Genomic DNA, 27881 nt, shown 5'->3' on the forward strand with positions numbered 1-27881 from the left:
GCCCACAGCATGTGTAAGTTCCCAGGGCAGCAGCTGAACCCGAACCATAGCAGTGACAACACCAAGTCCTTAACTGCTAGGCCACCAGGGAAGCCCTTAGATCATTTCTAATCTAAAGGAAACTTTCCATTCTTAGAAGAACTAGTTTTTCTTCCTTAGCCAATGAAGGCTGGACTAGAGAAGTGTCTGGCTTTGCTCTATCCCCTCATTGTTAATAATAACGAGCACATGGTTATCCATTTCCCACAACTAGCTTCCTTCCTAAGTTGCCAGAGTCACAGAAACCTTAGCCAGTTATGATCCAGATCTTATGGTTAGCCATGCTGTTTTCCAGGATTTGAGGAGTGAGTCTTAAAAACAAATAAACTCTCTAAAAAGAGTATAGTAAAAAAAGACAGACAATAACAACTATTAGTGAGGATGTAGGAAAATTGGATGCCTCATAAATTGCAGATAAAAATGTACAATGATACAGCTACTTTGGAAAATTGTTTGGAAGTTTCTAAAAAGTTAAGCATAAACTTGCCATATGACATAGCAATCCTACTCCTAGGTAGCTATCCAAGAAAAAGGAAAATGTGTGTCTATACAAAGATTTGTATGGGAATGTTCATTGCAGGTTTATTTATAATTACACCACACTGGAAAAATCCAAATGTCTATCAACTGATGAATGGAAAAACAAAATGTGATATATCCATATAGTGAAATAGTCAAAATGATAAAAAGTAAAGAAATACTGATGATACATGCCACAAAATTGAAGAGTCTCAGGAAAGGTACTGTTAGGTTAAATGAATGAAAGAAGACAGACACAAGAAAACTGCACGTGGTATGATTCCATTTATGTGAAATTTGAGAAAGGCCAATCAATGAGAGGCAGAAAGCAGAATGGCACTTGTTTGGGACCAGGGGATAGGAACAGGGATTGACCACAAATGGACAAAGGATTTTTCTGGGGTGACAGAAAGTTTGCACATTTTGTACAACTATAAATTTAGTGAAAATCATAAGCTTTTATGCTTGAAAATGGGTGAATTTTATGGTGTGTAAATTATAATTCAATAAAGCTTAAAAAAAATAATACACCACAACAAATAAAGGCCTTTGTTAATTCCATTTAGCCATTGGTTTTTCCTTGATTGATTACAAATCCCAATGTGGCTACATATCACCCAATCACACCTTTTCTTTTTATTAGTAGATGAGGAGAGTGGCTAACTACATTGCTAGAAGATGAAAGGGCTAGAAAGGGCCCAACAAATCCACAGATGAACTGACAGATTTTTTTTTTTTTTTTTTTTTTGCAGCTGTGAGTGTACTGGTCGCATCATCTGCAGGGAAGGACATGGCTTACGCTTTGAGTAACTACTCTTCCTTGCATGTAGTTGAACCTGGGAAGGGAATGGTGCCATATGGAGGAGACTGTGCCCCTCTTGTCACCTATATGCTAGGGGATCTGTATTGAATGTAGGGTACTGCATTATCTTGATCTCAGGAGACAAAGATACTCCTTAAACTGGAGTTAGCCTTACCTTAAAGGATGAGATCATTTCTTTGACCAGCAATCTCTTTCTTATCAAATGTCCTCTCTCTGGTCCACAACAGAATAGGAAGCCCATAGGGAACCTTCTGGTTTTAACTTGGGCTTTTGACGTTGCCTTTGAAGAATATCCTGGAGCTTGATCCAGAACAGCCAAATATAAGATGACAATTCCCATAAGGGGACCAGCCAGGAGCTGGGAGAGCAGGAACTTTGGCAAGGAGTCTGTGATATTATTCCAGGCAGAGAGAGAAAACAATACACTAATTTTTTTTTTTTTTCGATCAAAGCAAACTGGAAAATTTGGAACTGCACTGTTCTAATTTGGAGTTCTTAGAAAATAATGGGCCTGGGAGTATAGTCTGGGTGGCTTAATTTGTTTCCAGCAATACCTCTAAGGAATGTTTCACACTGGTGGTTTAGTTTCTCTGCCCTGTGGCCCCAGCTACCTTTTTTTGTTTTCATGCCTTTTGATTCTCTTATGTGTAACTGTTGTTTTTTGTTTTGTTTTGTTTTGTTTTGTTTTTTAAGGTGTATGCATCACTTAAAAAAAAAAAAACCTTAATTTTTTTTTTTTTTTTGTCTTTTTAGGGCCACACCCACGGCATATGGAAGTTCCCAGACTAGGGGTTGAATCAGCACTGCAGCTGCCAGTCTAAGGTACAGCCACAGCCACATGCTGGATCTGAGCCTCATCTTCGACCTAGGCCACAGCTCATGGCAACGCCAGATCCTTAACGCAGTGAGCAAGGCCAGGGATCTAACCTGCATCCTCATGGATACCAGTTGGGTTCGTTACTGCTGAGCCACAACGGTAACTCCCAAATTATTTTTTTTATTATGCCAAGAAAACAACATGAGATCTACCTTTCTGACAAGTTTTTGAGTGCACACTACTGTTAGCTATGGGCATGAAGTTGTACAGCAGATCTCTAGAACCTTTTTTTGTGTTTGTGTAACTGAAACTTTGTACCATTGAACAGCAGTTCCCCATTTCTTCCTCCTCCAAGACCTGGCAACTACCATTCTATTCTGTTTCTATGAATTTACTATTTTAGATACCTCATATAAGTGGAATCATTCAGTATTTCTCCATCTGTGTCAGGGTGATTGCATTTAGCATAATTTCCTCCGGGTTCACCCATGTTGTCACATATACCAGGATTTCCTTCTTATTTAAGGCTGAATAATATTCCATTGTATGTATAAACCACATTTTCTTTATCCATTCATCTATCGTGGACATTTAAATTGTTTCTATATCTTGTCTGTTGTGACTAATGCTGCAATAAACATGAGAGAACAGATAGCTCTTTGAGATCCTAATTTCAACTATTTTCACAAATAGCCAGAAGTGGGGTTGCTGGATCATATGGTAGCTCTATTTTTAAATTTTTGAGGAACTTCCATATTGTTTTCTATGGCAGATGCATTATTTTACATTCCCACCCATGGTGTACAAGGGTTCTCTTTTCTCTACATCCTCACCAACAGTTGTTTATCTTTTGTTTTCGTGATCATGGCCCTCCTAACAGGTGTGAGGTAAGTCTCACTGAGGTTTTAATTTGCATTTCCCTGATGATTTGTATTTACCCTTCTATTGCTAGTGCCTGGCAATGCCCGGAACACAGCAGATGTTCAATAAATATTTGTCCAAACGAGTGAATTAGTTATAGGTAAAGTCATGGTCAATATACACACAAATGAAGATTCAGAGTGAGGGTGGAGGTAAGTAGTCTTTATGACACCAAAGCAAAAAGTCCTCCAGCTGATGGAATTTCTTCTGGTTTCATATTAGAAAGCTGCCAAAAATGGCTGGGACTGGGGGACTTGAGTAAGTTCACCACAGCGGAAAGAGAGAAGTGTTTTTCGAAGGAGCAAAATGTAAATGTTTTGCACAATCTTTTAAAAATCATTATCTTAAATATTTGCATTTTCTGAATGTTTGTGCTCTGGAGCAAAGCCCAGGAATGCTATTTTTTTCAATCCCTCCCATCCTTCAAGGCTTGCCTCAAAGCATTTAACTCTGTAGCTGTTTTCCCCAAATCTCTCGTTTATTCTAGCACAAATTTTTTTTCAACATATGTTTGTGTCTCCATCTTCCTTTGAACCCCCATAGCTCTTTGCACTCTTCCTGCCCACCCGCCCTGTCCACCTTCTTCTCTGGTGACAGGTCTCTGCGTATCTGAGCCTCCCCTCTTGACAGCAAGCTCTGTGACAGCAGCAGCTCTTTGTGTCCCATACAGAAACACTAAGTTACTAAACATTGTTTGATAGGACTGATTAATTGAATCATTTGATCGGTATCAGAGTACTTTCTTAGGCAAGGGAGACAACTCTAGATGAAGGCTTAATAGGCCCTACATCATACTATCTTAACATAGCTCCTCTTCTAGAAACTTTGATATCTATACAGAGGTATTATGATTCAATTTTAAAACAGAAAAACAATATTTTTTCTTCAAATCTTACCAGTTTTACAGATATAGAGAGAATATTTTCAGCTGACCAAGTTTATCAAAAGAATGCCTATTTCAGGAAGGAAGGCAGAACTAGGGATGAAACTCCACCTCTGTATTTGATTGTTGCTGTGAAAATATGTAATTAGTATTTCACAGTAGTGAATGATGTTTATAAAATGTTTTGCCCTGTGTGGATATGTCTCTAATTAATATTATTTTATATGAACAAGGCAAAAATCAATTTGGACTTTTGTTAGTTTCATAGAATCTGTAAATAGTTCCAATGTAAAGCTTTTCTGATATCTTTCTCACACTATTATTTGCATGGGCATTTCTGGGGAGACTGCAGTTTTCCTTTCTGTCTCTATGTGGCATGAAAGAAGCAGCCACATCAATTGGGTGATATTTGTGTGAGCTGGAATCTAGTCTTGACTTTGGCAGTGAATAAATGAGTAATCTGGAATAAGTCACTTGGGATCTGAACTTCTTTATCTGAATCTGAACTATGAGGGAAGTGGACACCAGGATTTGCCTTCAGCAGCTCATAGGATTTCCTGTCCCCTCCTCACTTGCCAAGGCCCACAGCTGAGGCTTCTTGGTTTCACTTCCTTTTCTCCCCTATGCAGCTGCACCCAACCATTCTTAAAAAAACCAGACCCTTGGGTCTGGAGGTGGCGTGATAGATGACCTGTTCATGATAGGAAAGCTACGTTGCCATGCTTGGGATGGGCATGTGGGCAGGAGGAATGAGGTAAAGAGAACTAAGCCTGGGCAAGGGCAGAGGCTGGAGAAGTTGCAGTAAGGATGACCTGTATGTATGCCCAGCATCTCGGGGCAGAGGGGAAGAGAAGACAAGGGGTGAAGACAGAGGGCACTACCTTGGCTGGGAGACCTGTGCTCAGGTTGACATGGCTCCAAGTCCTAGGGTTGTCATTAGGAAGCTTGGATCTTTGAACAATACCCCCTCCCTCCCAATCCCCATAAACTCCAGGATAGACTTCTAGCAGCCTCACTAAAGGCCAATTCTGGTTTAAAACCTCCTTTGCATTATAGGATAAGTAAATAATCATACCAAGGCAGGATCAGTTCTCTTGGGGTGAAAGGGCATGAGAACACCATGAAGCTAAAGTAGGAACAGGCCTCCTCTCATCCTTCGCTCACCAGGGGAAGGTCCTGCGAATAGAGCCCAGGGCTGCTTCTTTTTCTTTCCCAGATGGAGCTCACACAAGCCCACCAGTTCTACCCCTTTGAAGATTTACATCTGTCACAGGGCTCCACACTTCCCCGTGCCCATTCTTCTTCAGGATTGTATCCCGAGAGTCCCTCCTCAGGGGGGACTGGACCTCAGGAATGAAGGGCTAAATTCTTCCATTCTTTCTTTAGGCCCCTTTGAAATATTCTTTTAAATTGGTGGAAGAGAGAATTATAAAGAGGAAGCAAACTGGCAACACAGCTTATGAGATTTTTTTGATTTTGCTTGAGATGGACTAGGCCTCCCAACAAATAGACTTTTTTTTTTTTTTTTTTTTTTGCCTTTTTTTAAGGGCCACACCTGTGGCATCTGGAAGTTCCTAGGCTAGGGGTAGAATCAGAGCTGCAGCTGCCAGCCTATGCCACAGATCCAAACAGCATCTGTAACCTATACCACAGCTTGTGGCAATGCTGGATCCTTAACCCACTGAGTGAGGCCAGGGGTAGAACCCACATCCTCATGGATACTAGTTAGGTTCTTAATCCACTGAGCCACAATGGAAACTCCTTTTTACTTATTTATTTTTAATTTTTTTTGCTTTTTTAGGGCCGCACCCGAGGCATATGGAGATTCCCAGACTAGGGGGCGAATTAGAGCTGTAGCTGCCAGCCTACATCACAGCCACAGCAATGCAAGATCCGAGCCGAGTCTGCGACCTACACCACAGCTCACAGCAATGCCAGATCCTTAACCCACTAAACAAGGTCAGGGATGGAACCTGCATCCTCATGGATGGTAGTCAGATTCAGGGAACTCTGTTAAAAAAAAAAAAAATGACTAAAGAAGCCAGAAAACAGTGCAGGCAGCATTTCATGGCATGGAGTACGTTGTATTCTTTAAGGAAACATTGTGCTGGTCCACTTCTTAAAACTCATCTGCCTTGAGGTTTGCCTTTCTGCCTAGACTAATAGCTGTGACTCTTGACCTGTACATCAGATCTGCTTGTCTTGCTGTATTTACTGTTAAACCTTCTTCACAGGACAGGTGTGCTATTGCTTCCTGAAGCATTCTTTACTCCACCCCTCCCCAAAATTAGGCTTTCCTTTTGTTTTAAAGAGAAAACTGTTTAGAGTCTATTTCTAGTGTCTCAAATGACTATTAAAGAAATGTAACTGCTTTGCCCTCTCTCCCTATCAATCCAGATCCTACTTCTGCTTCTATAGGACATTGTGTTTTATTTAGAGTTAGGGTGTTATTGAGAATGTTAACCCCTCCACCACTTTATCCTCACTTTGGAAAAACTAGCAGAAAAATTTCTCTTGGACTTAAGTGCAGGAAACCTCTTGCTTCTCCTCTTTAACCAGTATATATTTTCACAGATAATAATATGCTTCCTGTAATAATCATGTTTCTTTTTTACTTTGGCACAGCTCAGCTATAATAATTGTGTAAAACCCTTCAGCATGTCTCCTGTCCACTAATTTTCATATCAGGTTGATTTCTCTTAATTTGAAAAAAAAAAAGATTTCTCTCCAATCTGTTTATATTTCAAGCTATTTTTTAACTTTTTATTTTGAGTAAATTTTAGGCTTTCAGAAAAGCTGGAAACATGGAACAGAGAGTTCCTGTGTGAGTGTGCCTTTCACTCATCTCCTCTTTTAATTTTATTCTTTTAGGTATATTTAAGTCACCTACAATTCTCTTTGGAGCAAGGCTGCCAGGTGTGGCACTAATTTGGCCATCTGAAGCTGTGCGCCTCTGATCAAATGGGTTGGAAATGACCAGTGCAGACACTGCTGGCAGCTTTGACATGGGAAAGACACCTAGCTTAAAAATGAACTGTACCTTCTAATAATTTGCTTAAAAGTAATTTGGCCACAAGCAAATAGGAACTAAAGAATATGATCCAAAGAGAACTGGACAATAGAACAATCTGACTAAAATTCTGAATTTGTAAAAACTGAGTTTTTAAAATATAAATAATTAGTATTAATCATAAGATGGTTTCCTAACCCTATATGTGGCCTTAAGCATTTGTGTCCATATACCATATTTTCCCTCTACTATTTGGACTTAAAAATAATTCCTAACTAGTTTTTGACCAATAAAATATTAGTTAAAGTTACCTAGAGGTATAACAGTTTATGGCTTTATCCATAGGTTATATTGGAGGTTATGAAACATAGCATGATCCCACTTTTAAGGATTAGGGTGTGTGTGTGTGTGTGTGTGTGTGTGTGTGTGTGTGTGTGTGTTCTGGAAGGAAACAACTTAAGATTTCAATCACAGAGGCTGAATTTATCAGTATTCATACATCCCTTTTTGCACATCTATATTTTTAAATTTTTTCTGCATTGAGTAATATTGTTTTTATCCCAAGAGAAAATTAACAAAAAGTAACTTAAATAAAATAAAACATGGACTAAAACATATAAAAATTCTATTTTAATGGATTCCACTATTAAAAGATTTTTAGTTGTTTTTTGTCAGTCATGTAGGTTGTTCCACTGTTGTTAAACAATTCTTTTTTCCAACTTTTCAGTATTGTAAGAAGCAAGGGGCATAAGTAATTGATAAAAACAATAACAACAACAGCAACAAAAGAACCAATTTTAACAATCAGACAAAAATGCTTAAGATGTGCAGAACCACTAATGGTACACATACCAAAATTACCAAGACTTAAAAAGCAGTGATCGTGGTTACTCACTTTCATGTATTATTTTACTAATTTTCCTATTGACTAAATTATTTATTAAATACCCATAAACACTTTACTTGGTCAAATTATATTTGGTGAAATTTCACTTAGTCAAATGGTTTTCAGCCAAAGTACCTGTGGCAGTTGGTGAAATTTGGAACATCCTGGTATTTCCATTCAGGGCTTGACATGCTGACAATTCACATGAGTCCCGAAATGTGAAGCAAAAAGGATAATTTCATCAGTCCTGGAGCCACTTTGGTCAACCGTTTGCAATCTGCCCACCACTCAATAAAATGGGTCACTCTAATTTTTTCAGTCATGAGCAAGAGTTACATTGTACAGTGAAGAATACTCTAACAGGCTTGTGCCTCTGGTAGAGTTTTGGTCAAATGGGAAGTGACACTTCTTTCCTTTCATTACTTTAGGTGACCAGTTAGTCTATAATTTGCCTTAAGGTTGTAAGTAAGTAAGACTTTCTGCCTGGTTCTAGTCTAAGAAAAAGAGTGTGCTATGATCTTGGTAAAATCTGAAGTGATACTGGGACTTTGCCATAAAGAAAAAAATTTATGCTGCATGATGTTGAGTTTCCAGGTAGTTGTCACAAAGCTAAAATGAATGATGGAGGCTTCTAGTGGCTGGGGTTCCCAGAGTCACAGCCTTTTGCTTTTTGTACATGTTGGGATTATGCGGAGGGAGTAAGGGGCAGGTTTAGGAATCAGTCTCCTTAATGGTTGGTAACCAAAGGGGTCTTGAAGAAGAGAATTATGAGTCTTTGTTTCTTAGAATTCTTCTTCTTCTTCTTCTTCTTTTTTTTTTTTTTTGGTTCCACATCACCATTCTTAAAAACCCTGTATATTCTGAGGCTGTAATTTCAGGGTCTTTTTGTTTTTGTTTCTGTTTTTTCTTTTTGGTTGCCTCCAGTGTCCCTATACTCTTCTTGCTCTAGCGTAGTTTTAGAGCATTTATTTAAAAACAAACAAAAATCTGCATAGACCTAGCAAGTTTGTGGATTGAAAAATACCCCTGAAATCTATGGTTCTCTTTTTAACTATGCATTAACTTCCTGAGAGGGCTGGGACAAATCATTGATGGCTTTGCTCCTTAGTTTTCCCATCTATATATTTGTCCATCCTTCTGACAGATAATCATTAAGCACCATCACCCTGTGGATACAAAAATAAGTAAACCTTGGTTCCTTTGTCAAGATACTTAAAATTTAGGGGGAAAAGACAAGAAAAAAATCAAAGATTATAATTCAGTGTGGTCAGTATAATATTGGAAGTGTGCAGAGAGTGCTCAAGAAGCAAAGAGAAGGAATATCAAATCACACCTGGAGATGAGAAGAGTCAGGGACCACTTTGAAAAAGAGCTTTATGTCTTCTTGGAAGCTTGAACTCTATGGAATGAGAGGGGTCCACTCGTTGATCTAAAAGAAACACCCTACATCTCTACACTCTCTCTCTCTCTCTTTTTCTTTGTCTTTTGTCTTTTTAGGGCTGTACCTGCGGCATATGGAGGTTTCCAGGCTAGGGGTTGAATCAGAGCTGTAGCTGCTGGCTTATACTTCAGCCACAGCAATGCAGGATCCAAGCCGCATCTGCGACCTACACCACAGCTCATGGCAATGCTGGATCCTTAACCCATCAAGTAGTGCAAGGGATCAGATCTGCGTCATCATGAATACTAGTTGGGTTCATTAACCACTGAGCCCTAACGGGAACTCCTATACTCTTTTTTAACTCAATGAATTTTATTGCATTTATAGTTGTACAACAATCAGTACAACCCAATTTTATAGCATTTCAAACCCAAACCCCCAGCCCATCCCCCAACCCCCAACTTGTCTCCTTTGGAAACCATAAATTTTTCAAAGTCTGTGAGTCAGTATCTGTTCTGCAAAGAAGTTCATTGTCCTTATTTTTTTAGATTCCACATATAAGTGATAGCATATGACATTGGTGTCTCACTGTCTGACAGACTTCACTTAGCATGATAATTCCTAGGGCCATACATGTTGCTGCAAATGCCATTATTCCTTTCCTTTTAATGGCTGAGTAATATTCCATTGTGTATATGGACCACATCTTCTTTAGCCACTCCTCTGTTGATGGACATTTAAATTGTTTCCATGTCTTGGCTTTTGAATAGAGTGCTGCAACGAACACTGGCGTACCTGTATCTTTCCAAGCCATTGTTTTCTCTGGATAGATGCCCAGGAGAGGGACTGTCAGATCAAATGGTAATTCTATTTTTAGTTTTCTGAGTAATCTCCATACTGTTTTCCACAGTGGTTGCACCAATTTACATTCCTACCAACAGCGTAACAGGGTTCCCTTTGCTCTACACCCTCTCTAGCATTTATTGTTTGTAAACTTTTTGATGACAACCATTCTGGCAGGTGTGAGGTTGTACCTCATAGTGGTTTTGATTTGCATTTCTCTAATAGTTAGTGATGTTGAACATCTCTTCATGTGTTTTTTGGCCATCTCTATGTCTTCTTAGGGGAATTGTCTGTTTAGATCTTTTTTCTGCCCATTTTTTTATGGGGTTGTTTGTTTTTTTGGTATTGAGCGGTAGGAGGTGTTTATAAATTTTGGAGAGTAATCCCTTGTCAGTTGATTCATTTGCAAATATGTTCTCCCATTCCGTGGGTTATCTTTTTGTTTTATTTAGGGTTTCCTTTGTTATGCAGAAACTTTTAACTTTAACTAAGTCCCATTTGTTTATTTTTGTTTTTATTGTCATTACTCTAGGAAGTGGATATGAGAAGATATTGCTGTCATTTATGTCAGAGCGTGTTTGGCCTATGTTTTCCTCTAAGAGTTTTATAGTATCCGGCCTTATATTTAGGTCTTTAATCCATCTTGAGTCTATTTTTGTGAATGGTGTTAGGAAGTGGTCTAATTTCATTTTTTTACATGTAGCTGTCCAGTTTTCCCAGCACCACTTATTGAAGGGACTGTCTTTTCTGCATTGTATATCCTTGCCTCCTTTGTCATAGTTTAGTTGACTGTATGTGCGTGGGTTTAACTCTGGACTGTCTATCCTGTTCCACTGATCTATATTTCTGATTTTGTGCCAGTACCACACAGTTTTGTAGTATAGTCTAGAGTCAGGGAGCCTGATTCCTCTAGCTCCATTTTTCTTTTTCAGGATGGCTTTGGCTATTCTGGGTCTTTTGTATTTCCAAACAAACGTTAAAATATTTTTTATAGTTCTGTGAAAAATGACCTTGGTAATTTGATAGGGATTGCATTGAATCTGTAGGTTGCCTTGGATAGTATAGTCATTTTGATAATATTGATTCGTCCAATCCAGGAGCATGGTATGTCTTTCCATCTGTTTGTGTCATCTTTGATTTCTTTCATCAGTGTCCTATGGTTTTCAGAGTACAGTCTTTTGTCTCTTTAGGTAGGTTTACTCCTAGGTATTTTATTCTTTTGGATACAATGGTAAATGGGATTGTTTCCCTAGTTTCCTTTCTGATCTTTCGTTGTTAGCATGTAGAAGTGCAGTTGATTTTTGTGTATTAATTTTGTATCCTGTGACTTTGCCAGATTCATTGATGAGTTCTAACAGTTTTCGGTAGCATCTTTATGATTTCCTAGGTATAGTAGTATCATGTCATCTACAAACAGTAGTAGTTTTACGTCTTCCTTTCCAATATGGATTTCTTTTATTTATTTTTCTTCTCTGATTGCTATGGCTAGGACTTCCAAAACTATATTGAACAGTACTGACAAGAGCAGACATTATTGTCTTGTTCCTGATCTCGGTGGGAATTCTTTCAGTTTTTTGCCATTGAGAATGATGTTACCTGCAGGTTTGTCATATATGGCCTTTATTATGTTGAGGTACATTCCCCCTATGCCCACTTTCTGGAGGGTTTTTTATCAGAAATGAGTGTTGGATTTTGTCAAAAGCTTTTTATGCATCTATTGAGAGGATTATATGGTTTTAATTCTTCAGTTTGTCAGTGTGGTTTATCATTTACAGATATTGAAGAACCCTTGCATCCCTGAGATACATCCCACTTGATCATGATGTACAATCCTTTTAATGTATCATTGGATTTGATTTGCTAGTATTTTGTTGAGGATTTTTGCATCTATGATCATCAGTGATATTCACCTATAATTTTCTTTTTTTTTGGTATCTTTGTCTGGTTTTGGTATCAGGGTGATGGTGGCCTCGTGGATGAGTTTGAGACTGTTCCTTCCTCTGCAATTTTTTGGAATAGTTTCAGAAGGAAAGGTGTTAGCTCTTCTCTATTTTCTTTTTTTTTTTTTTGGTCTTTTCATATTTTCTAGGGCCGCACCTGTGGCATATGGAGGTTCCCAGGCTAGAGGTCTAACTGGAGCTGCAGCTGCCTGCCTATGCCACAGTCACAGCAAAGTGGGATCTGAGCCATGTCTGAGACCTACACCACAGCTCATGGCAAGGCCGGATCCTTAACCCACTGAGCAAGGCTAGGGATCAAATCTGCCATCTCATGGTTCCTAGTCAGATATGTTAACCACTGAGCCATGATGGGAACTGCTAGCTCTTCTATAAATGTTGATAGAATTTGCTTCTGAAGCCATCTGGTCCTGGACTTTTGTCTGTTGGAAGTTTTTAAGTAACAGTTTCCATTTTAGTACTCGTGATTGGTCTGTTCATCTTTTCTATTTCGTCTTGGTTTAGTCTTGAAAGATTATACTTTTCTAAGAATTTGTCCATTTCTTTTAGGTTGTCTGTTTTATTGTCATATAGTTGCTTGTAGTAGTCTCTTATGATCCTTTGTATTTCTTTGATGTCTGTTGTAACTTCTCCTTTTTCATTTCTAATTTTATTGAGTCCTCTCTCTTTTTTTCTTGAGGAGTCTAGCAAAGGGATTATCAATTTTCTTGATTTTCACAAAGAACCAGCTTTTAATTTCATTGATCTTTTCTATGGTTTTATTCATTTCTGTTTCATTTATTTCTGCTCTGATCTTTATGATTTCTTTCCTTCTACTAACTTTAGGTCTTTTCTGTTCCTCTCTCTCTAGGTGCTTTAGATGTAAAGTTAGGTTGTTTATTGGAGCTTTTTCTTGTTTCCTGAGGTAGGTTTGTATTGCTATAAACTTTCCTCTTAGAACAGCTTTTGCTGCATCCCAAACGTTTTGGATTGTTGTGTCTTTGTTGTTGTTTGCCTCTACGTATTTTTTAATTTCCTCTTTGATTTCTTCAGTGATCCATTGGTTGTTTAGGAGCATGTTGTTTAGTCTCCATGTGTTTTGTTTTTTGCAGTTTTTTTCTTGTTGATTTCCAGTCATATAGCATTGTGGTCAAAAAAGGTGCTTGATATGATTTCAATTTTCTTAACGTTACCAAGGCTTGATTTGTGGACCAGAATGTGATCAATCCTGGAGAGTGTTCTGCATGCTCTTGAGAAGAATGTGTACTCTGCTGCTTTGGGATGGAATGTTCTATAAATATCTGTTAAGTCCATCTGGTCTAATGCATCATTTTGGGCCTGAATTTCCTGGTTGATTTTATGTCTGGGTGATCTGTCCATTGCTGTAAGTGGTGTGTTAAAGTGCCCTGCTATTACTGTGTTATTGTCAATTTCTCCTTTTAAGGTTGTTAGCAGTTGCCTTATACACTGAAGTGAACCTATGTTGGGTGCATATATATTTACAATTGTTTTATCCTCTTCTTGGATTGATCCTTTGATCATTATGTAATGCCCTTCTTGGCCTTTTATAATATTCTTTATTTTAAGGTTTATTTTGTCTGATATGACTACTGCTACTTCAGCTTTCTTTTGATCCCCTTTTGCATGGAATATTTTCTCCCATCCTCTCACTTTCAATTTGTGTGTGTCCCCAAAACTGAAGTGGGTCTCTTGAAGACAGCATATATATGGGTCCTGGCTCTATTTAGCCAGTCTGTGTCTTTTGGTTGGGGCATTTATTTCATTTATATTTAAGGTCATTATTAATATGTATGTTCTCAATGCCATTTTATTGACTGTTTTGGATTTGTTTCTGTTGTTCTTTTTTCTTCCCTTCTTCTTTTGTTCTCTTCTCTTGAGGTTTTATGACTATCTTTAGTGTTGTATTTGAGTTGATTTTTCTTATTTCTGCATGTATCTATTGTACATTTTTGGTTTGCAGTTATTTTGTAGTGTTGATATAGGAGTCAATATATATACAAGATTGTTTTAAGTTGCTGGGGTGTTAATTGCAAGTGCATCTCCAGTGTCCTGCATTTTTACCCTCCTCTTGTCATGATTTTTGCTTTTGGTGGCATATTTGTGTGTGGATGATTTCTTACCTTTACTATATGTATGTCTTTACCAGTGAGCCTTTTCATTTGTAATATTTTTGTTTCTAGTTGTGGCCTTTTCTTTTCCACCTGGAGAAGTTCCTTTTGTATTTGTTGTAAAGCTGGTTTAGTATTGCTGAATTCTCTTAGCTTTTGCTTCTCTGTAAAGCTTTTGATTTCTCCTTCAAATCAGAATAAGAGCCTTGCTGGGTGGAGTAATCTTGGTTGGAGGTTTTTTCCCTTTCATCATTTTAAGTATATCATGCCACTCCCTTCTGGCCTGCAGAGTTTCTGCTGAAAAATCTGCCAGTGACCTTATTGGGGTTCCCTTGTATGTTATTTGTTTCTTTTCTCTAGCTGCTTGCAGTATTTTCTCTTTATCTTTAATTTTGGTCAGTTTGATTAATATGCGTCTCAGGGTGTTTCTCCTTGGGTTTATTTTATATGGTTCTTGTTGTTCTTCCTGGGTTTAAGTGAGCAATTCCTTTCCCATGTTAGGGTAGTTTTCAGCTATTATCTCTTAAAATATTTTTTCTGGCCCTTTCTCTCTTATCTTCTCCTTCTGGCACCCCTAAAATACAGATGTTGGTGCATTTAACGTTGTCCCAGATTTCTCTTTGGCTGTCTTCATTTCTTTTCTTTTTTTTTTTCTTTTTAGGGCCCACCTGCAACATATGGAGGTTCCCAGGCTAGGGGTGGAATCACAGCTGTAGCTGCTGGCCTTCACCACAGCCACAGCAACACAGGATCTGAGTTGCATCTGCAACCTACACCACAGCAATGCCAGATCCTTAACCCACTGAGTGAGGCCAGGGATTAAACCTGCAACCTCATGGTTCCTAGTTGGATTCATTTCTGCTGTGCCACAATGGGAACTCCCCGTCTTCATTTCTTTTTTATCTTTTTTCTCTTTTCTGTTCCACATCAGTGATTTCCACTAGTCTGTCCTCCACGTAACTTATTTGTTCTTCTGCCTCTTTCTGCTGTTGGTTGCTTCTAATGAATTTTTTATTTGTTATTGTATTTTGCATCTCTGCTTGCTTAACCCTTAAATCTTGTATTTCTTTGCTCAATGTTTCTTGTAATTTATCATTCTTTGCCTCTAGTTTATTTCCACTGTCTTGAATCTTCTTCACTATCATCAGTCTAAAGTCTTTTTCATGGAGGTTGATAATCTCCTGATCACTTAGCTCTTTTTCCCCGTTGTTGTTGTTGTTTTTTTTTTTTTTTTCTTGCTTCCTTATCTGAGTCATAATTCTCTGACTTTTCATTTTGTATAGATTTTTGGTGTGGTCTCGTTTTGCAGACAATAGAGTTGCAGCCTCCCTTTCTTCTGATGTCTGCCCCCTTTGTGGCTGAAGTTGGTACGGGGGTTTACTGTAGGCTTCCTGATGGGAGAGACTGGTGCTTGCCCACTGGTAGGTGGAGCTGATTCTTATCTCTGGTGGGTGTGGCCTTGTCTCTGGGTGAGATTAGAGGGCTCTCTGCCTGGGGGGTCTTTAGGTAGGCTGTTTACTGATGGGTGGAGCTGTGATCCCACCTGGATTATTGTTTGGCCTGGGACTTCTCAGTGCTGAAGTGTCGGCCAGATTTTTCCAAAATGGCCACCTCTAGAGGAACACACACTGATGATTATTCCAGAGAACTTTGCTTCCAATGTCCTTCCCCCACAATGAGCCATAGTCACCCCCAGGAGATCTTCCAAGAACTGCAGTCAGGTCTGACCCAGATTCCTATGCAGTCTCTGCTTTGGCCTGGGACCCAGTGCACATAAAAGCCTGTGTTCACCTTTCAAGAATGGGGTGTCCATATCCTCCAGTCCCATGGAGCTCCTGTGCACAAGCCCCACTGGCCTTCAATGCCAAATGCTCCAGGGGTTCCTTCTCCCAATGCCAGATCTCCAGTCATGAGGACCTGATGTGGGGCTCAGAACTCTCACTCCTGTAGGTGAGTCTTTGTGATACAGTTACTTTCCAGTCTGTGGGTTGCCGACCCAGTGAGTAAGGGATGGCTTATATTGTGTAATTGCCCCTCCTACCATCTTGATGTGGCCTCCTCTTTGTTTTCTGGAGTAGGATATCTTTTTTATAGTTTGCAGTCAATGTGGTTGAAGGTTTTTCAGCAGTTGGTTGTAATTTTGTTGCTTTTGTGAGAGAAGGTGAGCTCCAGTCCTTCCTCTCTGCCTTCTTAATCCTGTCTCCCTCCCCACCACTTTAGATGCCTGTTGCCTATACTCTTATGTTAATTGAAGAACTGTCTCTGTAAGCTCCCCTTATAGGGAGAAGGTTTACAGAGCTTCAAGGAAGAAACAAAAAATATAAAAGGATTTGCCTAATTTACCTATGTCTGCTTACACCCTAAAGAATGGTCTAGGTCTTAATCCCTATTTCCTAATGTACTCCAAGAAAATATTGGTTTGTGGTAATGTCCTGTCACTTAATGCATTTATCTGTAGTCACCCGAAGGACACATGACCTTCAGGAAAAGCCACAGTCACCTCTATAGCTCCTCCTTCTCAACAGCTCCTTCCTGTGAACATTTCCTTGTGACAGACTGTGTAGTCTTTTTGTTATAGGTTGAGTCATTCAAGTGCTATAATGTTCACAGAGAAGCAACCTCCAAACTTTGTCTCCATTTATTGGTACACATAGGCCCAAAATTATTTTAAATATTCCTAATTACTATTTGATTTTATTTTAAAATAATACCTCACTTTTCTAAAAGTGATCTGTTCCAAAAATGAGGTAATTACAGATACAATTGTAAATATACAAAAGGTTTTTTAAAAATCATAAGTAAATAATTTTAATTCTTAGCACACACTGTTGGTTCCTTTCCCAGTGTCTGTTTCCCTCTTCTTTTTCCCAAGAATTTCAATTTGGCCCAGAGTGGATGTTAATTAGTCCAAATCAATCATCAGTGCTTGGTTTAGGAAAGGGAAGTCAGCTGGAGTGGTGGTGGTGGGGTGATTCTGGAAGAGATTCCTTTTTCCTAAAAGAGACACAGAGGGAGAGTTCTCTCTCTTTTCTGGGAACGTTTCTGGGTTGGGATGTGCCTCCAGAATCACTGCAGCCACACTGCCACCAGTTGGAGGATGAAGCCAAACAAGGAGAAAGGCAGAGCTGGTAGAATTACTCAGGAGTAAAACAGCCTGAAGTACCATGCCTGGACTCCATCTTCTTGGGCCCTCTTTGTTCTATGAAACAATAAATTGCCTTCCTGTTTAAGCCATGATGAGTCAGGATTTACAATTATTAGCAGCCCTAAACACCCTAATAGCCAAGTACGCACTAAAGTTTGTGCTCTCTGTTTATAGAACATTATGTCAGGCATTTAGTTCTAGGAAACAGGCTTATCTGATTTCCCAGTTCATGGTAGATTAGAAAAAGCAAGTTAAAAATGGAGAAAGGGCTGATAGAGACAGACAAGCCAAACAGAGAAGGAAGAGACCTAAAGGCACAAGCAAGAACTGAGGATGCAACAGTTTAGGATTATTTAATGTTGGAACAAACAAGTCCTCCCACCTCCCCTTGTGGGAATCAGAGTACATCTCAATGACTAATCCATGATGATGGCCATGTGTCACCAATGGAAGTTTGCCTTCTGTTTAGTGTATTCTGTTTTAGAAGAGGGTTGGGGCTGATTAATATTTTAAAACTCTTTCTTCATAAATAAGGAAAAGGTTAAATGATTGTAGGGGATAAGCTTATCTGAAAAGGCACACAGAAGACAAACTCCTTCCCTTGCAATGCTTAATAAATGAGGACTGTACATATATGCAAATAGAATCTGTTAGAAATTGCTACACTTAGAGAAAAGGGAGGGGGGAAATGAAGCAGTAGTTTGATTGCTACAAAGAAAGGCTCATATCAGTTTTGGTCTCTATGAGTATCCCCAGCAGAGGAGAAGCAAAGCTGGTGGACGTGGTGCTACTCTCCTGCAAGTTACTTTATTATGGTTTAATGGCTCAGCAAGCCTGGCTAGGCTGTTTCCTCAGAAGCCTGCCAGTAGCAAGCAAATAAGCTGCTTGACTCTCTCCTCTTAGAGGGGGTTGAGCAATCATAATTAAAATGTAAATAATTCTCAGGGCCATCAGCTTGTAGACAAAAATAACTAGAAAGATCATAGACACTGAAATTGCACCACACAAAACAGGCTCTAAGTCTTTGTCTATACAAACACTAAAGCCACCAGTTGATTTAGTCACTGTGGTGAGAAATCACTCAACCTGATTCATTTGCAAGCATGCACAGGAAACCGGCTGGTTGCTATATGCTGCTGACGCCAGGCACTAAAATTGAGGGAGGCTTTCTGAAAAGGCACTTGTTTACTAAGTTCCCAGGGCATAGGCAACTCAGAACACAAGCACTATGATGAACTCAGGGCTTTTCTGCAATCAGCTGGTGCATCTGTGGTCCCACACACCTCCTGCCCCCTGGATTGAAAGAGCTGCTCCAGGCTGCACAGCTGTAGGCTCATCCAAGGCCTCCACAAGCCTGCCCATGTCCTGCCTGCCGAGGCTGGAGGCACAAGTTGAGTTGTTTGCACTGGCTCCACCCACCAGGGTGTTATTTTGTCTCAAAATCCCCCTTCATTAGAGAAGGATCCTGAAACTTAAATAATATGCAAAGAAAAGCTAAATAAAATGGGAGAAAATCTAATACATTTTCTACCTAATTACCAACATATGTGCATGTGTCATACCTAGTAGGCACTCATAATTTTTTAAATAAATAATAAATGATTTATTAACCTGAGTATGAAGGAAATAGATAAATAATTAAAGGATTATATTAAGAATGAAGCTTCGGGGAGTTCCCGTTGTGGCGCAGAGGAAACCAATGCAACTAGGAACCATGAGGTTGCGGGTTTGATCCCTGGCCTTGCTCAGTGGGTTAAGTGTCTGGCATTGCTGTGGCTCTGGCGTAGGCCAGCCACAACAGCTCTGATTAGACCCCTAGCCTGGGAACCTCCATATGCCACAGGTGTGGCCCTAAAAACACAAAAGACAGGAAAAAAAAAAAGCCTAATACTATTTTAATTAATGGTTTTCAACGGCATTTTTTTCCCTTCACACTGGTTTTATTACCATCCATACTGAGATTTTTACTCGTAACTTCTTTTTATTAGTCAACATTCTGGCATTTGCTATATGCTCTACTTCATTATTCTATTCTGTTTCACAATAGCATGTATATAATTATTCAACCCATTTTACAGGTGGAGAAAATGAAACTTGGAAATGTAATTTGCATGGAAACATAGATTGAAGAAATGGTTAGATTATGAAACAGGTCCATTCCAAGGCCAAAGCCCAAACCACTACATAGTTGTTGACAATAGTTGCACTGCAGGTTTCCAAGATTTTCTCTAGTTTTTTAAATTGAAAGGACTCAAGATCTCTGGAGTTCCTTTGTGGCACAGCAGGTTAAGGATCCAGCATTTTCACTGCAGAGGCCCAGGTTGCTGCTCTGGCACTGGTTTGATCGCTGGCCCAGGAACTTCCACATGCCCTGGGTGTGACCAAAAAAGAAAAAGAAAATGATCTCTCACTTTCGCTCGCATGTTGTTTTGAGAAAGAGATGAGGCTGGGATCATGGCTAATACATGGAAAATGGTGAGAAATTACATATGCTCATGAAATGTCTCCTGTGTTTGTCACAGTGTAGAAAAGACTGAGACCTGATTTTAGAGTTTCTTTTTTTTTTTTCTTTTTTTTTCTTTTGTCTTTTTCTAGGGCCGTACCTGTGGCATGTGGAGATTCCCTGGCTAGGGGTCTAATGGGAGCTGTAGCTGCCAGCCTACGCCAGAGCCACAGCAACACCAGATCCCAGCCACATCTGTGACCTACACCACAGCTCACAGCAACACTGGATCCTTAATCCACTGAGCAAGGCCAGGGATCGAACCCACAACCTCATGGTTCCTAGTCGGATTTGTTAACCACTGAGCCACAACGGGAACTCCTAGAGTTTCTTATTCAGGCAACTCTATGTTGAAACTGAGTTGGGTCCAACACTACAGTACTCTTCAATTCAAGGTTCTAAATACTAAATTTCCTTCCAGTTTTTCATTCTCTTGAAACATTTTCTTGATGTGTAAGTTTCATTTTAAAAAACTGACATTTTTTTTTTTTTTTACAGTCTACATTTGTTCATATTTATTTATTTTACTTACTTTTTGCTTTTTAGGGCCACACTTGTGGCATATGGAAGTTCCCAGGCTAAGGGTCGAATCAGAGCTACAGCCACCGGCCTACACCACAGCCACAGCAACATGGGATCCAAGCTGAGTCTGTGACCTACACCACAGCTCACAGCAATGCTGGATCCCCAACCCACTGAGCGAGGCCAGGGATTGAACCTTCATCCTCATGGATACTAGTCGGATTTGTTTCTACTGCGCCATGACGGGAACTCCCTACATTCATTCATATTTAGACTCATTTTTTTAAAATAGTCATAATTTATGGCCTTCACAATGTCCAAACAATTCCAAGTGTACAGAAAAAGGTATGGCGCCAGAGGCTTGTTTTCACAGTGTCTTAGAAAGTCCCACTTTCCTCCTTGATTACCTGATTCATAAGATATATGATGTTTCATTTTGGTGGTCTCCAAGTGGGTTTTACTTAAACTGCCTTTGGGATATATAAGCTAGTTCAACCAATTTCTAAATGTTAATCTTGTATCCTGCTACTTTGCTGAATTCATTCATCAGTCTGGGTAGTTTTTATGTAGAGTCCTTAGGGTTTTTTATATACAGTATCATGTCATCTGCATGGAGTGACAATTTTACCTCTTTTCTTCCAATTTGGATACTTTTTATGTAAGTCAGAAAGAGAAAGACAAATACCATATGATATCACTTATGTCTGGAATCTAATATACGACACAAACGAAACTACAGAAAAAAAAACTCATGGACATGGAGACAGACTTGTGGTTGCCAAGGGGAGTGGGAGGGGGAGGGAGTGGGATGGACTGGGAGTTTGGGGTTAGTAGATGCAAACTATTGCATTTGGAGTGGATAAGCAATGAGATTCTGCTGTATAGCACAGGGAACTGTATTTAGTCACCTGTGATGGAACATGATAGAGGATAATGTGAGAAAAAGAATGTGTCTATATATACACACATATATATGACTGGGTCACTTTGCTGTATAGCAGAAATTGACAGAACACTGTAAATCAACTCTAATAGAAAAAATAAAAATCCTTAAAAAAATAAAAATAAGCAAGTTCAGATACCCATATTTTAATGTAGTGTTTCTAAGTGTTACAGAAACACACACATATATAAAATAATTTAAATATATATCTCATATATGGCTTTTGTAACATATATATGTTATAAATATATGCTTGCTGTTCCAGGAGTACATGCTCCCTGGAATAAAGTATTAAATAAGAAACATATGAAGTTGAAGTTAGAAATTTTTACTGCCAAGATAAGCTTTTTTTTTTTTTTTTTAAGTTTAGTGTTTTACCTTCCATATTTTAGAATTAACTATTTTGTGAAAGTTCTCGACTCTGTTCCTCTCATCCACTTTGGTAGGCCCTTCCTTCCCCTTTATCTTTTACTGACTCTATTCTGCATAATTTGATTCCACTTCCAGGAGTTTCTCTGGGGATGCTCTCTCTGTCAGGGAAGGGGGCCTGCTGTCCTCAGATCCACTACTTTGTGGCTGTCCTTGACCCATATCCTCAGATACCAGTTGCTTCTCCTCTGCATCCATCTGCACAGACACCATCTGTGGTTTTCTGCCACCTTCTTTTACCTCATGATCCATATGCATATATTTCCCCCAGTGTGACTGCATACAGTGTTCATGGGTGTGTGTGTAGGGGGGGTTGATTTAGCTGTTCTGTCTGTTTTCATGTAGAAATACAGAAAGATTCAAAAGCCATGTTTCTCTTACCTCCATCTTCCTGAATCTCCCTCTACACAGGCTTTTTAGTTTGAGTAACTAGATATAGAGTAAGATCAATGTGAGGCTTAATTGGCCCCAGATTAAGAAATAATGTTTTACATAGGATATGTTTGTCAACTTTGGCTGCATATTTACCTTGGGAGCTGTAGAAATGCCTATGCCAGGGTCCCATCCCCAAGATTTAGTTGGTCTGGGGTAGTGTACTCTCCAGGCGATTCCAATATATAGCCAAGGTTGTCAACTAGTAATAATAAGAAATAAGAAAAATAATTTTCAAAGCATTTCAAAGTCTTTAGCAATATACTGAGACCAAATTAAATTAGTATCTGTTCAGGTTTCACATAAGTCCAGTGCCTTCCCCATTCTCATCCCATCTGGTCCAGGTTAGGCTGACACATTCACTTCCCAGCAACTGGAGTAGTCCGATTACCTAGGTGTGGCCAATCAGGGTACTTCATTTCTTTCTTCTTCTTCTTTTTTTTTTGGTCTTTTTAGGGCCGCACACGTGGCATATGGAGGTTCCGAGGCTAGGGGTCAAATCGGAGCTGTAGCTGCCAGCCTATGCCACAGCCATAGCAATGCCAGGTCCATGTCTATGACCTACACCACAGCTCACAGCAATGCTGGATCCTTAGTCCACTGAGCGAGGCCAGGGATCAAACCTTTGCCCTCATGGATACTAGTCAGATTCATTTCTTCTGAGCCACAACAGGAACTCCCAGGGTGCTTCATTTCTATGCAGGGATAGACATATGACCCAAGTCAAACCAACAGAAAAAATTTCCTATGATGTTAGCTAGAGTTATCATGAAAGAAGCGCTCTCTTTTCATGGAAATTGTGACTTGCAAGATCACTAAAATCTTGAACTTCCTTTGGCTATCTTTATTCTGAAATCAGGAAAATCTGCCTGAGAATAATGCATAGAGAGGAAAGCATTGTTGAAAGATGGAAAAAATAAAAGTTTCCTGATAACACTGTTGATGGAGTTTTTAGGGGTCCAAAATATAATACCCCTCTTTGTCTAAATTCAGAATAAATTAGAGATAGATGCAGAAGTTAGGTAAATGGAGATGAAATCACTTTATTACTGAGAAGCTCATTGAGCTCATAGGTTTGGATTGCTGCCCAAAAGAACTTTCTAACACTCTGCTCCTTAGTTAATCTGATTTACAACCTCAGTTAATCTGATTCACTAGCATGGCTGGGCTCTTTAGACTTTGCCCTCCTTTGCAGACTGCACAAGGTAGGAGGGCAGACTGGAACACAGACAACCTGATCAGAGAAAATGAAGGAAATTGGGAGAGCTGAAGCATGCTCACATACCAGATCCTTTCCCCAGCTCCCCAGGTGAATAACTCTGTCCAAGGCCATGGTTCATGGTTTGGTGACCTGAGTTTCTGCTAAGTTTGAGCCCCCACTCACCACTATATACCTACATAAATGTATATTCCGCAGACCTGATCACTTCCCCTACGCTGGGGAGAAATGAATGAGGAGGTGGAGGGTGCTAGAGTCCTTCTCATGCTTGCTCATTCTGAGAGATTCACAATTGCTCTAACTCCTGGATCCAGCTACGTATAAAGCCACTTGCACTCGTGAATTTCTCAATTGTGATCAAATCAATTCTCTTTCCTTGTTTAAGCAAGTTTGATGTAGGTTTTTATTACAAACCTGAAGTTTTGATGACTATGTTAGCTAATTTTCTTATGTTTAATAAAATCAATTTCAAGAAACACATATTAGGTGACTACAGGGAAATACTATCTTTTCTAGTGCCATAAATGGGCGCCGTCCTTTGAGGATGCATTAGAGTTATTATTGGATTTGGATATGATTGACCTTTTGGAATCTATAACATGGTCTTATCGACAGGCTTTCCAACTTCTCATCACAGGCTTTTCCAAGTTCTGCTTCACCTTCTCCCTTCTGGGGCAGGAAGTTTCAGAATTACTGGCCCTAGCACACTGCACCATTATTTGGAGTTCCTCTCCCTGCCCACACCTTTTGTAAACAGCCCTTTGATTAAGCCTCCTTGAGTTATTCTTTGACTGTAACACCTTTTCCCATTGGTCTCCTGACTGAGAGCAGATCAGTCATTATGTTAAATTGACATAGGCATACCTTCACTGTCACTAAAATGTTCTCAACAGAGCTGACACAGTCACTTTTAAATATAGCTACTATACAAAGTCAAAACTTTTGACTATTTTACCCAAAAGAAACTTTTCACCCACTCCCCCCTGGTCCCTGCCCTGCAAACAAGTACAAAGTTTTGCTATCTATTGCCAATTTTTTGAAAGAAATATCTCCCTCCTTTTCCCCGATTAGATTATCAAGAAGAATAAAACATACAAACATCCAGATAGGAAAAAGTCTTTGCTCATCTCAGAATTCTCCAAGTGGTGAGAAAACATTTAAAATTTTACTTAGTTAATTTAAACTCTAAATATTGTTTTAAAGTATCACATTAAAAAGGAGCTAAAGAATAAAGCATTTGTTTGTTTTTGCAGGCGAGGGTTAATGTGCTGTGGCTTTTTATGTACTATTCGCAGATGAATGTATTATTTCTACCTTTTTCCATCTTTTTTTATTCAACCAAAAAAGAATCTAAAATGTTATTTCCAATTTTCATTTTATTCTCATTTCCTGTCTACTAACTTCGCTTGCTATTAAAAGAGCACTATACATAATTAAAGTTACCGTTTAGAGGGGCATTTTAAGTGATACTGAAGTGCTGCTGAGTTTCTTTCAGCTACATACTATAAACAAGTCAATAACTTTCACCACGATTCAAAGTAACCAATGAGAAAATACAATGGAAAAAAGACACATCCCAAGCACAACAGGGTGAAAGGGCATAAAAAATTTATGAGTATCCTTAACAAGAAATGCGCATGACCTATGTGAACATAATTATATAACTTTATTGAATGTATACAGAAGATGAATAATAATAATAAAAGTTAGCTTTTCTGTGTACTTCATGCAAGGCCCTCTGTTCTGTGCTTTCCCTCTGTCACCTCCTCATCTGTGAAGCTGAGAAGCACTGCAGCAGCCAGCATACTCTTGAGCCTGACTCAGCTTCCTTAACTTCTCTGTGCTCTGATTTTCCACCTATAAAACCAGGAGGGGTACAATATGGATCTTATAGGATTGTTATAAGATTTAAATGTCACTACAAATAAAATGCTCAGAACGGTGCCTGGCAAATATCAAGCTATTAGTATAAATTAGTTACTTTCACCAGTTCTTATAGCAACCTCATGACATAGGCACCATTATTGTCTTTTGTCTTTTTGTCTTTTGTTGTTGTTGTTGCTGTTGTTGCTATTTCTTGGGCCGCTCTCGCGGCATATGGAGGTTCCCAGGCTAGGGGCTGAATCAGAGCTGTAGCCACCGGCCTACGCCAGAGCCACAGCAACGCGGGATCCGAGCCGCGTCTGCAACCTACACCACAGCTCACGGCAACGCCGGATCGTTAACCCACCGAGCAAGGGCAGGGACCGAACCCGCAACCTCATGGTTCCTAGTCGGATTCGTTAACCACTGCGCCACGACGGGAACTCCCATAGGCACCATTATTATTATCATGCTACAGAGGAAGAAACTGATATCAAGGAGGCTAAGGGCTTGCCTAATATCATCCAGCAAGTAGGTGACCAGGATTCCTACGCTGGCCTGTCCAACTGAAGAGCTAGGCCTCTGTATTTATTACATGCTTGTGTTTCTAGATGAGAGGGCTATAACATTCATTTTGACACTTTGTAACTCTAGAGTTCATCTGGTAGAATTAACAGGTAAAGTATTTTTACAATAGAGAAATAACAGATTAGTCATAGATGATTGCATCAAAATTTTAAATATTTCTATGTTAAAATGGAAGATAATTAGGGTGGTGGAATGTTCTCTATCTTCATTGTAACAGTAGTTACACAACTGTAATCCTAGCCAAAACTCTGAACGTTTACATTTACAAGGGGTGAATTTTATGTGTGAAAATTATTCTGTAATAAAACTTGGGGAAAAAGAAGATAATGATAACTAAAAAGGGAAGCAATCAAGTAGGAGTAAATTTACCCACATATAACAAAGAGTTAATAAGTTTGTTATAGGATCAACCAAAGCTACTCAATCATACAGCCTGCAATCCAGCAATTCCAGTCCCATGTATAAATCAAGGAGTAAGTGCTTATATCTGCCAAAAGACAGGTAAAGAATGTTCATAGTAGCCTTATTCATAATAGCTCCAAACTGCAAACTACCCAAATTTCCATCAATAACAGGATGAGTAAATAAATTGTGGTATATCCATACAGTGGAAAATAACTCAGCAATGAAAAAAAGAATAAATGATATGTGCAGCATGGATGAATCTCCTAAACATAATGTTGAATAAAAGAAGTCTGACATAAGAGTTTATACAGGCTTTCTGTCTATAAGAAGTACTATATAGACTAAACTTATCTGTGATGATGGAGAATAGAATACAGGCTATTTGGGGAATTCCTGTTGAGGCACAATATAAATGAATCTGACCAGTATCCATGAGGATTTGGGTTTGATCCCTGGCCTCACTCAGTGGGTCAGGGATCTGGCATTGCCATAAGCTGTGATGCAGGGTGCAGACGTGGTTTGGATCCCGCATTGCTATGGCTGTGGCATAGACTGACAGCTGTAGTTCTGATTTGACCCTTAGCCTGGGAACTTCCATTATGCTGTGGGTGTGGCCCTAAAAAGCACAAAAGTAGAATTAAAAAAAAAAGAATATGGGCTATTTGGGATTGGTGACTGCTGACTGGGAGGAGATATGGAGGAAACTTCTGGGTGCTAAAAATGTTCTATATCCTTTGCACCTAAATAGTCATAGCTGCACTATTTATAATAGCCAAGATATGGAAGCAACTTAAGTTTCTATCAATAGAAAAAAAATAACAAAAATGTGGTGTGTGTATATATATAGATATAGGTATAAATATATATATATAATGGAATACTACTCAGACATAAAAAAGAATGAAATTTTGCATTTGAAACAATATGGATGGACATGGAGGGTATTATGCTTGGTGAAAAAAAGTCAGAGAAATGCAAATACTAAATGTTATCACTTATTTGTGGAATCTAAAAAATACAACAAACTAGTGACTATAACAGAAAAAGAAACAGACTCACAGATATAGAGAACAAACTACTGGTTATTGGAAGGAAAAGGGAAGAGGGGGAGGGTCAAGATAGGAGTAGAGGATTAAGAAGTACAAACTACTATGCATAAAGCCAATAAGCTACAATGATGTAGAACACCAGGAATATAGCCAATATTTTATAGTAACTATGAATGGAGTATAACCTTTAAAAACTACAAATTACTGTGTTGTACATCTGAAAATTAAATATCATAAATCAACTATACCTAAATAAAAAAATGTTCTAAATGTTCTATGTCTTGATCTGGGCAGAGGTTACATCGGTGTGTACATATGCAAAAATCTGTTGAACTATACACTAAGATATGTTTACTTTCCTGTATGTAAAATACACCTCAAAAAAATCGAATCTGAATTAACAAATGGACAAAGGACTTGAGTTTGCAAAAGAAGAAATCAACCTGACTTACCTCTTATGGACACATAGATGCACACACCATCTCAGTAATCAGACAAATGCAAATTAAATGTTATTTTTAAGTTAAATACCTATAATTGAGCAAGATAGGAAGTTATAAGGTGGATGCTGAGATGAAGGTTTACATGTAAATGA

At 39.0% G+C, this 27881-nt stretch overlaps 1 long non-coding RNA gene across 13 annotated transcripts in view; it reads right to left on the minus strand.

Moving 5' to 3' along the window:
* Nucleotides 1-27881, minus strand: part of LOC100516649 (uncharacterized) — a 147676-nt gene that overhangs the window by 89956 nt on the left and 29839 nt on the right. For 2 of the 13 annotated variants that reach the window (XR_014829415.1, XR_014829419.1), the window contains exon 3: nucleotides 22259-22364. The exons of 5 other annotated variants lie outside the window; for them this stretch is intronic. This is a non-coding gene — a long non-coding RNA (uncharacterized LOC100516649). Of the gene's footprint in view, nucleotides 1-7627; nucleotides 9065-15461; nucleotides 17388-20368; nucleotides 22365-22553; nucleotides 22858-25026; nucleotides 25239-27881 lie in introns of those variants that run through there. 6 more of the 13 variants (XR_014829413.1, XR_014829414.1, XR_014829412.1 and 3 more) reach the window with 6 other exon arrangements.

Source organism: Sus scrofa, chromosome 15, assembly GCF_054392235.1.
Source record: "Sus scrofa isolate SSC_HxYL_T2T_F1_AM1 chromosome 15, Sscrofa_HxYL_maternal_Yorkshire_Landrace_v2.0, whole genome shotgun sequence".
NCBI classification, from domain to species: domain Eukaryota; kingdom Metazoa; phylum Chordata; class Mammalia; order Artiodactyla; family Suidae; genus Sus; species Sus scrofa.